Genomic DNA, 13,722 nt, shown 5'->3' with positions numbered 1-13,722 from the left:
GCAACCTCACCAAGTGGCTGACCGCCTGCGCCGATGACCTCGCACCACTAAAGAACCCTCCCAGCAGACACGGCAGCAAGAAAACCCCTTGGTTCACCGACGAACTCAAGGAATCCAAGAAGAACTGCCACACCCTCGAGAAAGCCTGGCGGCTTGACCACACCACAGACAACAGGACCGCCCTCAAGCACGCCATCCGCAAACACCATCAGCTGATACGCGCCACCAAGAAGACGGCACTCAAAGAACGACTGGACAACAACACCCACAACAGCAAGGAACTCTTCAGCATCGTCAAAGAGTTCTCCAACCCCAGCGCCGGAAACAACGACATCACTCCTTCGCAAGACCTCTGCAACTCACTCGCCTCGTTCTTCCACCGCAAGATCGCCGACATACACAACAGCTTTGATGCACAGACCACGCACCCTACCACCGAACCAACGCCCGCCACCACCACCCTCTGCAACTGGACCCCGATCAGCACCGAAGACACCACCCGCACGATGAACTCCATCCACTCCGGATCACCAACCGACCCGTGCCCACACCACGTCTTCAACAAAGCAGACGCCACCATTGCACCCCATCTCCGAGACACCATCAATTCCTCCTTCCACACAGCCACCTTCCCGGAGAGCTGGAAGCACGCCGAGCTGACCGCCCTCCTGAAGAAACCAACGGCGGACCCCACCGACCTCAAGAACTACCGTCCCATCTCGCTCCTTCCTTTTCCGGCCAAAGTCATCGAGAAGACCGTCAACAAATAGCTGGCCACCTTCCTCGAGACGAACGAATCCCTCGACCCCTCGCAGTCCGGGTTTCGGGCCAACCACAGCACCGAGACCACCCTGATCGCAGCCACCGACGACATCAGAACCCTGATCGACAACGGGGAAACAGCGGCCCTCATCCTCCTGGACCTCTCTGCGGCATTCAACACCGTCTGCCACCGAACTCTAGTGAAGCGCCTCAGCAACATCAAAATTCGAGAAAAAGCGCTGGAATGGATCATCTCGTTCCTCACCGGAAGAACCCAGAGAGTCCGCCTCCCTCCGTTCAGATTCGAGGCCACCGAAGTCATCTGCGGCGTACCACAAGGATCTTCACTCAGCCCAACCCTCTTCAACGTCTACATGAGCCCCCTCGCAGCCATTGCACGCCAGCACAACCTCAACATCATCTCCTACGCCGACGACACCCAGTTCATCCTCTCCCTCACCAGCGACCCCACCACCGCCAGAGCCAACCTACACGAAGGGATGAAAAACATCGCCGACTGGATGAGGAACAGCCGCCTTAAACTGAACTCGGACAAGACGGAAATCCTCATCCTGGGATCATCACCCTCGCCTGGGACGACTCCTGGTGGCCCCGGCCCTGGGCACCGCTCCCAAACCGACGGACCACGCACGCAACCTGGGCTTCATCCTGGACTCCTCCCTCTTGATGACTAGACAAGTCAACGCCGTTTCCTCATCATGCTTTAACACCCTGCGCATGCTCCGCAAGATCTTCAGATGGATCCCCACGGAAACCAGGAAGACCGTCACCCAGGTACTCGTCACCAGCCGACTGCACTACGGGAACACCCTCTACGCCGGAACCACAGTGAAACTTCAAAAAAGACTCCAACGCATCCAGAACGCCTCCGCCTGACTCATCCTCGACATCCCCCGACACAGCCACATCACCGGACACCTGAGAGACCTGCACTGGCTCCCCGTCAGCAAGAGAATCACGTTAAGACTCCTCACCCAAGCACACAAGGCTCTCCACGACCTGGGCCCAAGTGCCTCAACGACCGCATGACCTTCTACACGCCCACCCGCCAGCTACGATCGACCGGCCACGCACTCGCCACCATACCACGCATCCGCAGAGCCACCGCCGGAGGAAGATCCTTCTCCTACCTGGCAGCCAAGACGTGGAACTCCCTCCCCACCCACCTTCGGCGAACCCAAGACCATCTCGCCTTCAGGAAGCAGCTCAAGACCTGGCTGTTCGAGCAGTAACTTTCCCCTCCCCCAGCGACTTGAGACCCTCCCGGGTGAGTAGTGCGCTATACAAATGACGTGATTGATTGATTGATTGATTACACAGAAAACCAAAATGCTCTGATATGAACTCTCTTTACTAAAACTCACAAAAAGTGATTTCAGAACTTCTGTTCAAGCCCGCGTACCTCCTGCATGTGCATGGTGTTAATGCACTACTTCAGGGCCATCCAGACTTCACAGTGGCCTTTCCAAAATGTTTTAACCCAGGTGCATCATCTATAAAACATCAGGCCCAGCACTACTGCCTATCTCGCAGACAGCCTCACCATCGGTTGTGGCTTTTGCCGCTACCAAAGCCAGGGCACCATCCAGGGCTGGACTGGGATCAGCAACCGGCCATGGCAGATTGCTTCTTGACCGACTGGTCCTGGGAGCCGGGTGACGGGGGGGGGCTTGGAGTGTTGCTAACAAAGAGCAACGCTCCCACTTTTGTGACAGGGGGCCGATTTTGCAGCATTGCTACATAACCCGCCCCCAGTGACAAAACTGCCCCCCGCAGCCACAAAAACGGCCCCTACCCTTCGGCCTACCGGGTAAATGCCCTTGCCTGCTACAGCCAGTCTGGCCCTGGCACTATCAGATTGGAGACAAGGAAGTACAAAAAGACAAAACAATGCAACAGACCTTCACCATCTATCCTTCGTTAATCTAGAATTGCATCCTGAAATTGATTTAGGACTACCACAATCCAGCTCTAAAGTAGGAGAAGGAGAGAGCTGAAAATGGTCTTTAATGAATAGCAAATCATGATGCAGAATCTGTCCAGTTTTACTCTACCAACCAGCTAGTCCAAGAATCACATATCGACTGTGCCTTTGCCTTTGGCACGCCTTGGTTGCCTATCAGCTCGATTGTGCTAGATACATTTCACATGCATACATACATAATTGATCCCAATTGTGTTTCTGCGCCTGCATCCTTTAACTACCAGGTGGCTTCACTTCAAACTCTAGAAAGTTGGTCCATAGCTTTGGAAGGGATGAGTTATAGCTCCATGTAGGCAGGATAATAGGGTCATCGTTTCACGAAGAATGCTGCAGACACATCTGCTTCGAAACTTGTATTTTCTTCATTTGTAAAGGGCTCTTTCCTTACACCCCACCAATTTTAGGTAGGGGGCTGCATCCTTGCCCTTCTCGCTAAAGGAATTAGCTTACTCATGCCCTTGACAATAGAAAATCTCCTGATATTTCCAGGGTGGGAAAATGTCAGATAATGGTTGGAGGAAAACGGAGAAAGGCTCAGCTGTGCTGAGAAGCGAATGCACATGCTCTGCCTTGCCAAAACTGCCAACCTTGACTGTGACCTTTGGGCCTCTTTTAGGGTCAAGCGTTCTGCAACAAATTCTCTGGGCCCTTCATGTCATTGACTTCTTTATCTGCCCTCTTGGGCCACACACGAGTGTTGCTTGACACTTTGTGCTAGTGTGGAATTCAATTTCTGCCAAATTTAGAACACTCACTCCTGGGAAAGTTTACAAAAGTCAAGCTTGTTTATATATGGCTGTTAAATGCGCAGCAATATGTAATGCATTTTAGAAGACAAATGACATATTGTACCAGCACTTCTGAGGCGCTGATAAGGCGATCACATAATTAGGACAACAGAGGAAGGTATTTTGTACGCTAACATTATATGCAAGAGTATATGCTCAAGAAATATGTAGGCTCCTCTCTTTCCAATAAAATGTCATTTAATATTTGCCTTTATCTTAATAAAATATGTGCCGTCCTTTTAAAGCACAAAACAACCCCCATTTCTGCTTAGCATTTATCTGATATAGGCCCCCATTATGAATGGACTAGAGTGGTATCACTGGGGGATATACACAGCATGGGTCATTATTAGTTTGTTGATGTCTCAAGTGCTGCAGTTATTGGGAGGGCCAGACTGGAAACCCAGACCAGCCCTGCCAATTTTCTCTGACCCGTCCCTAGGGAAGCACTGGCTGGCCCCGGGGAGGCTGGAAACGCTTGCTTGCTGCTTTTGTTACTGGAGGCTGATATTGCTGCATTGCTGCAAAACCGTTCCCTCGCCGCTGAAAAAATTTCCCCCACCCTTTCAGCATCCCAGGGAAATGCCCAATGCCTAGTAAAGCCAGTCCGGCCCTGGTTATTAAGTCCTCAAACTCCCGACCTGATCATTCCAGGCCCGGAGACACTAGACACTGAGGCCACTGCTGGTCTTGGCACCAACCTACCTGCATGGAGGAGCAGAAGAAGCTCCTCCCACCTGAAAGAAAAGGGAATCTGCTCTCCCGCTACCCACCCCTGTCAATCGCCCCACAGGAACAAAATGTCCCCCACCTATTTACCACCTGCTACAAGCAGGTGGTACATAATTTGTAAAATATCAAGTGCCAGGGCTCTGACAAGGAGGCCACTGCAACTTGTACCACCCATTACCCATGCCATCGCTGCCAAAACAGCTACTAACCATCTCTCTCACATTTAAATGGGACTGTTCAGATTTATTCCAGGTCCCCAAAGCTAAAGGAATGGCTGGGGAGGTAAGTATTAGCATTTTTAATGGATATTGTATTCTTAAACGACCCTTGTTCTACTCATCCCTAAATTAGATGAGCAGCGCCACCATGTGGTAGACTGTTTTAAGTTTGGTGTTGACAATCAGGTGCCGGTGCCAAGCACCGGAAACTAATTAAGTGCCGGTGCTGAGCACCGGAAAGCACCGGCTCAAATTAAACACTGGCCCAGTATGCAGAAAAATATGCACAATTGAACCTGCCATTTGCAGCTTCACCTGTTATTCCTCATTTCATGGGAAACAACTTGTAAACCTGCTATCTTTAAATTCGGGGAACATCGTGTACAACGCGGTGTTTACACCGCACTACCTTAACAACGCTGCCATTACACGAAAGTCGTTACCACGACTTGCGCTACATGGCGCTGTTGGTTAAGGAATATTGTAATTTTATATTCCAACACCTTCCCTACTGTTACGTGGACTGGTGTTGGAAGACAAAATTATAATATTCCACAATCCACGGCCTCCAATGCAAGTCGTTGTAACGACTTGCGATGTAATGGCAGCGTTGTCAAGTACCGCGATCTAAAAGATCGCGTTGTACTGACATACATCCTTAAATTCCGACCCAGTAACTCACATTAGAGATAACAGGGAACTAGTAATGAACCCCATAGTATGTAGCAGCAGGCATGTTGTTTTCTAGTGGCAAACTAGGAACCCTTTTAGGCTGACCTTAGTATCATTCTTATTTGAACAAAAAACACTATTCTACCTGTGAAAAACATTCCTTGTCTGGTTGCTCAGTGTACATGACTCTGATTTAAAAAGAAAGAAACCAAGAAAAAGACCACATTCTCTGCCCCCAACCTTTGGTATGTTCCCGCCCACTTTAGAACAGTTTCAAGACATTTGTGCCGATGATTCTGGATGCTTTCATTCATTTTTGGGATTGGGACTTATTTTTAATTATCAAACTTTAACTAAGAGCAAAATAGAAAAGAGAGAAAAGAGAGGAAAAAATAAGGAAAGACGATAGGAAAACAGTGACAAAGGGAGAAAGCTGGGATAAAAAGCAACCTGCAAGAGTGAGATCAAGAGACAGGAAGTGTGGGGTGGTGAGAGAAAGAGGCATGAGGCAAAATTAAGAGAACTCAGCCACGATTTCTATTCAGCAGTTAGGCAGCAGATCCTAAAAAGGTGTTTGGGTCCTTACACTCATTGTGTTTTTTTTGTTTTTTTTTAAATAAGTTAAAAATGTATTCAACACATTTTTATTCTGGGCTAACCAAACGTAATAAGGAAGTAAGCTCGAATCTGCTGTGCATGGGACTCAAAGCATGCCACCACTCTTCCATACTTAAAGCTTGCTAAGGTAAGTGCAGTGGGGTGGGGGGAGTCGACAGATGACAGAATAGATCAAATTAAATAAAAAAATTAATAAAACCACTTACCTTGCGCCCCCACTTACCTGTGCCGGCCGCGCCTGAAAGCTTGTATTTTAGGTAGCAACAGTTGCAACCCAGATCCAAGCATTACAAAAAAATAGCTGATACCCGAAATAGTGTTCAGCCTATGGTTCAGGTTTGCTGTATCTCTTTCAACCACCTTCAACTTCAGCTATATCCAAGAAATCTTCAAGATGTGTAATTCTGTTATGCGGTGTTACGCCTTCAGGAAAACATGGAAATGACACGGTACAGATTGAGATGCACATGTGCAGAAAAACACACTCTACCCATTGCCACAGTAAAGTTTATGCAGAAAACAACCTGACAAACTAAGTAAAAGCATTCAGTGTAATAGGTGACAGGGCAATACCATCCCTCGGCCTTATAACATGCATTAGAAGAAGTGACACCTTTAGGGTTATAACAGCACACATAAAAGTTCAATATCCAGAGTAGGACCAAATTAGATCTCGTCAGAAGATCTTCACCCACAGATGCCATAAAATAAAACAAACATTGGCAAACACAATAGGTCTCCCGGAATATTGAGGTTGGAATCTGGATGGCAGCAAATATCGTGGACACAATATTGAATGACAAAATATTGGAATGCAAGTAAGCGTATGTTTTCCATATCTAATCGCACATATATATGCCTTGTCAATATATGTATCTTCAAGGTGCATAGATGTGGAGTTAAGAATAGTAAATCTATTCTTCCACTATATTTACTTACCTTTCGATATTTTGTTCCTCAATGTTCTGGCCACAATGTTAGTGTATTACGACGATACACCTAGGGGCATATTATCAAGGACCGGTGTTAAAAGTATTGCGTTTTCGGCGATAATGGGTTTGATAATATGCCCTTGTTAATTCCCATAGAAGCCTATGTTAACATCAGAACATGGGCTTCTATGGGAATTAACAAGGGCATATTATCAAGCCCATTATCGCTGTTTTATTGGCAGTTTCCTGCCGCTAAAACGGCGATAATTTTAACACCGGTCCTTGATAATATGCCCCCTAGTCTCGATAGTGCATAGTGCAAACAGGTCTAATGAATGCTACAGAAGCACATTAAAGCAAGCTGGAACAGACAGAGAATCCTACATTTGTAAAGAAGTCCCTTGTGCTGTTGAATGCTAGTACTGGAGAGGAAAGAGAAAGATGAATCCAAACGACCAAAATGCATTCACTGAGATATGAATACTCCACTGGGCTTAGGCCAAGACGAGATTGAGAAAGTCTCAAGCCAATGGCTGAAAGAGGTAGGTTTAACAAAGACAGTGATTGATAGGGGCAGTGACAATGCCCACACTATGTATATTGTAATCAATAGATCTGTTTGAGAGCTGCGCTCTCAAAGCCAAGACCTAAAACGACATGATGAAGAGGCCTGAACAGCACTTCCAGAAATTATTGCAAGGCTTGAGATATTAGCCATCTACAAAAACATGATTTGAGCCTCAAATTTTTCACTGATGGATACATTGACCTGAACTATGTGTTTAAAAAAAAGAGTACTTTTATGAAAAATGCAGTTTCACTGTCAGATCCTGGCCATGGTATACAACCCCGGCCCAAGTATTTTTGCTGCTGTCCTGCTCATGACAACATCAGTCCAGGTTCCACATTATTGCCCCACATGGGGTCTGATTCTTTAGGTGAAGTCTACTCACCCCATGTACACCCAGTGCCACAAAGGGAATTCAAAGGCAAACTCCACCAGGTGGCAGATGGCACTTAGTACAAGGGGGTCTTTGCTGTCACTACTACTACTACTAGCACTACTACTATTAGAACTACTACTACTGCTGCTAATAGTATTAACAATAACAATAGTAATAATAGTAATACATATTATTATTAGTATTACTATGATTGCCATTGTTATTATTAAAGTTAATTATCTCAATAAAAAGAATTATGATATATATTATTGTCTTATTATTATTATTAGTAGTAGTGGTAGCAGTAGTATTAGTAGTGGCAGTAGTAGTAATAGTGGTAGTAGTAGGATTAGTAGTGGCAATATTAGTAGTAGTATTAGCAGTAGTAGTAGTAGTAGTATCAGAGGTGGCAGAAGTAGTTGTAGTATTAGTAGCAGTGGCAGTAGTAGTAGTAGTAGTAGTATTAGCAGTGGCAGTAATAGTAGTGGTAGCAGTAGTAATACATTGCCGGGATATAAACTTGTTACTTGTATATCGCGGTCTGTATCAATAGTGATCATTCAACTTTATAAGCCATCCTACCGACTTCCTACTACTTCCACAACTAGGGTGACCAGTAATCTGAACGCCCGGCCACCCCCAATGATATGGTTCAGTGGAAATCCTAGTTTACTTATCTGCTTTACCATGAGCACTGAAATCCCTGCTAACCATATATTGGAGGTTGTTTAGTTGCTATATTAAGGCATATAGCACTATGAACCTTTACTTGGAGAGTAAAATAGCATATCACAGGGTGCAAACTAGAGTGCGTTTTTACCTTATAGATATGTAGAGTAATATATGGATGCGTAATTGTACATTTTTAGCTATTGGTAGAGCTGTGTAAGAATTCCCACAAACAAATTCAGTGCATTGTGAAGTAAAAACAGGTTTCAATGAGGAACCTTGGGCTTACCTGTGGCTCAAGTGAGAGTCCTACTTCAGGGACAGTAATGTACAGTATTCAACCAGCACCAAAATAACACGAACGTCATGAAACCAAACAGTATAATTTACACACTTATCAAGTACAAGCATTTGCAATGCAATAGGTCTCACATTAGGAAAGTTTGAGCTATTGGTATTGTAAATTACACAGTTTTTATTTATGTGTTAGTTTTGAAAATAGACAACTTAATAGCTTTGTCATTTACAATGCTAATAGTTTTAACTTTCGCAAATGTGACACCTATAGCATTTGTAATGCAATATGTGTTGTATTTACGTGACTTAGATGTATTGATATTACAAATAACAATGGCTTTTAAATTTTTTATATTTAATACTTAAATAAAAGATATTGACATTTATAATGGCAATAGCTTAAACTTTTGTAAATAATTTTTGGGAAGATTATGTTAATTGTATTTTATTGTGACGAAAATCCAAGAACGGAAGTGAAATATTAACATCTTTTTGTGACATTTGTAATAAAGCTTGAAACATTGGGAGAACATATTTGAACCAGTTGTTGAATCGTTGCACAGATTGATGCTGTGGTGGTGCTGAGTGATGTTGTGGTGGTGATGAGTGATGCTGTGGCGTTCAGTGATGCTATGGTAGCGCCTAGTGATGTTGTATGTCCCATGAGTGATGTTGTGGTGGTGCTGAGTGATGCTGTGGCGAAGCGATAGATAGATAGAGGGAGGGCGATAGATAGATAAAGGGAGGGCGATAGATAGATAGAGGGAGGGCAAAAGATCGATAGACAGAGTGATGGCGATAGATAGAGTGAGTGAGTGCGATAGATGGAGTGTTTTTAAGTTGCATTGAGTAGTGTAAGTATGAGGTGTGTAATTATATGGCACTGAGTGGTATTATGTGGAGTGTATTTACGTTGCATTGAGAATAGTAATTATATGGCGTGTAATTATGTGGCATTGAGTGGTAATATGGGGAGTGTATGTTGTATTCAGTAGAGTAATTATGTGGCACTGAGTGGTATTTGGAGTGAATGTTGCATTGAGTGCAATGTAATTATGTGGTGTGTATTGTGTGGCACTCAGTGGTATTTGGAGTGTATGATGCATGGAGTGCAGTGTAAATATGTGCTGTGTAATTATATGGCACTGAGTGGTATTTGGAGTGTATGTTGCATTCAGTGTAGTGTAATTATGTGCTGTGTAATTATGTGGCACTGAGTGGTATTTGGAGTGTATGTCGGATTGAGTGCAGTGTAATTATGCGGCGTGTAAATATGTGGCACTGAGTGGTATTTGGAGTGTATGTTGCATTGAGCGCAGTGTAATTATGTAGCATGTAATTATGTGGCACTGAGTGGTATTGTGTGGAGTGTGTGTTGCATTCAGTAGAGTGTAATTATGTGGTGTGTAATTATGCGGCACTGAGCTGTATTTGTAGTGTATGTTGCATTGAGTGCAGTGTAATTATGTGGCAGTGCAGTGTGTGTGAGGCAGCGCAGTGTGTGTGTGAGGCAGCGCAGTGTGTGTGTGAGGCAGCGCAGTGTGTGTGTGAGGCAGCGCAGTGTGTGCGTGAGGCAGCGCAGTGTGTGTGTGAGGCAGCACAGTGTGTGTGTGTGTGTGTGTGTGCCATAACTGTGTAGTTAGTGTGTTGGCAAAGGGTCATCTAGTTTGGCTTGGGCCTGTCTCTGGAGCGAATGAACAATATTCTAGTGGAGAAAGAGTGCTGTGGCAGATCTGGTAGCCTGGTGTCACATGAGCCTTCTTTGCGCATCATTAGTCGTTTACTTTCATGAAAAGGAGGTGCTAAGAAATTTGAATCTGGGAAGTTTGGCAAAGAAGGTTAGATGGACTTGTGTGAACGAGGTCAACCATTGTACACAGAGTATGCGGGCCTTATGGGGAATTACAAATATAATTGGGAGTTGAGGAATAAGCACATGATCGGAGAAGACAAGAATTTTGATTTTGATCTGTCCAGTGTTTAATTGCTATAAGGCAATCCAAAAGTTTCTTTTGGAGGTGGGGGATACAGAGAAAAAGATCTGTGTGTCATCATTAAGGAATTAAAAAGAGAATGCACAAAATAACATGGTTCACGGTGCAAAATGAGAATAGGAGAGACTTAGGGGCCGATTCTTGGCAAATGGTAGGGAGGGAACTAGGGCAGTGATAAACAGCCAGGGGTGGTAAGATAAGATGAGGTTCTACTTTTCCAAACAGTCCCCAGTCTCTAGTGATGAGTGGGGAGACTGGCCACATTTATAGAAAGGAGCAGAATGCTTGGTAAATCAGATTTTAATATTTTTCGAATTCTGCATCAAGTGCATGTACACCTGACCACTCTTCTTCCCCAGAAAAGCACCGGTAGACTTTCCTAGGACGATTTTAAATGTGTCTTTATCATTTTTGAAATAGGGTCTTCAGAACTGGTCACAGAATCCCACATTTAACCTCATATTTTCTCTTGTTCCTTGGGGTTCTGTGCTCTACCTGCGTTGCTTTGCACCTGATTGTATGAACTGAAGGTAACACCTACAAGCCAGTTTCACAGCTCTTTTGAATGGCACCTCATTAAATGAATTGCCTTTAAGGAGTGAGAATAACTGTTCCTACTTCGGATATTTGTCAGGGGCACGGGCCTGTACATGAAACTTTCATGTGGCATTGAATGGCCATCAGAGCTGTCACAGACATTTTGAACATGTGCAGCAAAGATGATTCTCCCTCACAAATGTATAGTATTTTTCTATGCAACGGCTGAGTGCATGCTGTTTTGATTTCAATTATTTCCAGTCTTGTTATCTTTAAATAAGAGCATCTGCATGCACCAGTAATGTACAGGTATATTCCTATCACGAAGACATTGAAAATCATTTTGCACTATTCATAAGCTTCTAAAACACAAACAGTGGATGACGTAAACAGAGTCTGGTGTATCTTTCTTTTAGCTTCTGCATACATTGCATCAGATCCCGGAGTACTTTCTGATATCTTCAAAACCTTTAAAAAAATGTTTCATTCAAAGATGTGATTTATGACCCAACATTGTACTCACACATCCTGCCCATAAGTCCGGCATTGCTTTGCTAGACCGAAAGCACTGTGACCTGCGGCCTCTGCGGCACGGTAATTCACACATAATACCTGCTTTCTGGAGCATGGGATTTCCAACTTGCGGCACCCATTCCACTGAGGGAAAAGCTTAGCAGTGTCCAGTGAAATATAATAGCGGCACAGCGAAAAGCTCCGCCGTGTACAGCGGCACCTAAACATTACAAAACAAGTGTCGTCATGAAAAGTATGCCGAGATTACTTTCTCAACCGACAATGCCTACACGGACAACCTTCACCCTGCCACATTAAAGATCCTGTAACATCAAGTCCTCTCGAATGCTAACGTAACCATCAAACTCCCCAAAAGAAACATCTAGGAAGCAGGTCCGCTTTTCTTCGGAGCTCAGATCAGGATCGCTGAATACTCATGGGGGAGTTCGGTGCTCTGGGCCGAAGCCTCGCACCCCCAGCCTAGTATATCTGATCGAATCATCATGTCTGAGCCCCGGAGGACGGGATCCGCTGCCTGATTTGAAAGCCTCTGCGCACAGGGCCCAACAACGGGGCTAGCGACCGAGGAAGTTTTCTTATCCCAGCCCGAGGCCGGCAGCGGAGAACCCAGCCGGTCAAAGAAGATCAATGTGTAATGAGTGCTGAGCGGGAGCTCAAACACACGGTTCTCCCACACACAGAATCACCTCTCATGCACAGCCACACACACTCACAAACCCATTCCACCATCTCACCGCTCAGCACACGGCCGCTCCAATTTCTCGCGGGTTTATACACATAAAATACGCCCAGTGCATTGTGGGAATCATTTGCCGGGTCATCATTACCGAAACATAGAAGATGGACAACAAAACTAGGGCCCAATTGCACGAGATAAGGCAAAATATATGGCACCTAACACCCATTATTTGTCGAAGAAATTAAATCTATAGTGAAAAAATCTTTATTTTTGTCTTAAGAGTGATTATTAAGGGAAAAAGGTGCAATGTTATGATGTTAATTATTCATATATACTAGACACATAAAGATAAGTGTTTTTGATATAATGGTTGACGGCTCAGATGTGCGCAATACGAACGTACGGTATCACGCTCTATTGATAGCTGAACAATTTTTCCTTTCAATCTGAGGGCTCGGTTTCATTTATAAAGATGGCGGCTGATCGTGCCAGGCCTCTGTCCGTTTTCACTGTTAGTATATTTGAAATTATCCCTCACCTTTGCGATTGGCTAAAGCTCAGCAACCAATCAAATGATTTTTCGTCGGGCCAGGGAGGCCAATCGAGAAAAAAAGCATTTCAACTTTTCTTAAACAAGAGGTCCGGCTTTTATATGGTAACACAGGTAGACAGAGGTTCATTTTGCATACGTTTGCACATTACATCCAGAGAGATATAGGTCAGCCTTTCAGCACCGCCGCGCTGCCCGCGGCGACCCGGAAGCTCGCGGCCGGCCGGCCAATCCGCTCGCGGCCGGCCGGAAGTCCCGCCTCCCGAGGTCCGCGAGCTGGCGGCGCATGGAGCGCCCTGCCGTCCGGGGTAGCCCGGGTCCCCAGGAGGGGGCCGGGGAGAAGGAGGAGTGTGGCGCCTGTTGCGGGGCTCCTCTGACCTGAGGGAGCCACGATTTAGATGACGAGACGCACCGTGAGGAGCCCCGCCGGAAGAGCGCAGTCGGTGAGTGGGGCCCAGGGCTGATGTGAAGTGCGTGCGTGCCTGTGTGTATGCCTGGGGGAGGGAGGGGGGGAGTGTGTGCGCGCGTGTGTGCGTGTGTGCGCGAGGGAATGTGTGTGCGCATGCGTGACTGTGTGTGATTGAGAGAGAATGCGAGGTAGGGGATAGTGTGCCTGTATGTGTGCATGTATGTGTGCCGTATGCCTGCGTGTGCATGCGCGCGCCTGTGTGTGTGTGTGTGTGTGTGCGTGCGTGCATGCAGAGGGGTGGGGGCTGCCTGTGTCTGTGTGTGAGCAAGGGCTTTGCGCATGCGCAGCTATCAGACGCTCGCTCCCGAGGTGAAATCTGACC

The 13,722-nt window shown here is 45.8% G+C and overlaps 1 non-coding gene across 1 annotated transcript; it reads right to left on the bottom strand.

Annotated features, from left to right (window-relative positions):
• Positions 1 to 12,093: 12,093 nt before the first annotated feature.
• LOC147706004 (small Cajal body-specific RNA 2) lies at positions 12,094 to 12,475 on the bottom strand. Its single transcript, XR_015298743.1, has one exon.
• Positions 12,476 to 13,722: the final 1,247 nt, after the last annotated feature.

Source organism: Lissotriton vulgaris, chromosome 7, assembly GCF_964263255.1.
Source record: "Lissotriton vulgaris chromosome 7, aLisVul1.2, whole genome shotgun sequence".
NCBI lineage: Eukaryota > Metazoa > Chordata > Amphibia > Caudata > Salamandridae > Lissotriton > Lissotriton vulgaris.
The sequence above is the reverse complement of the archived record's forward strand: the minus strand, read 5'-3'. Positions and strand labels throughout refer to the sequence as shown.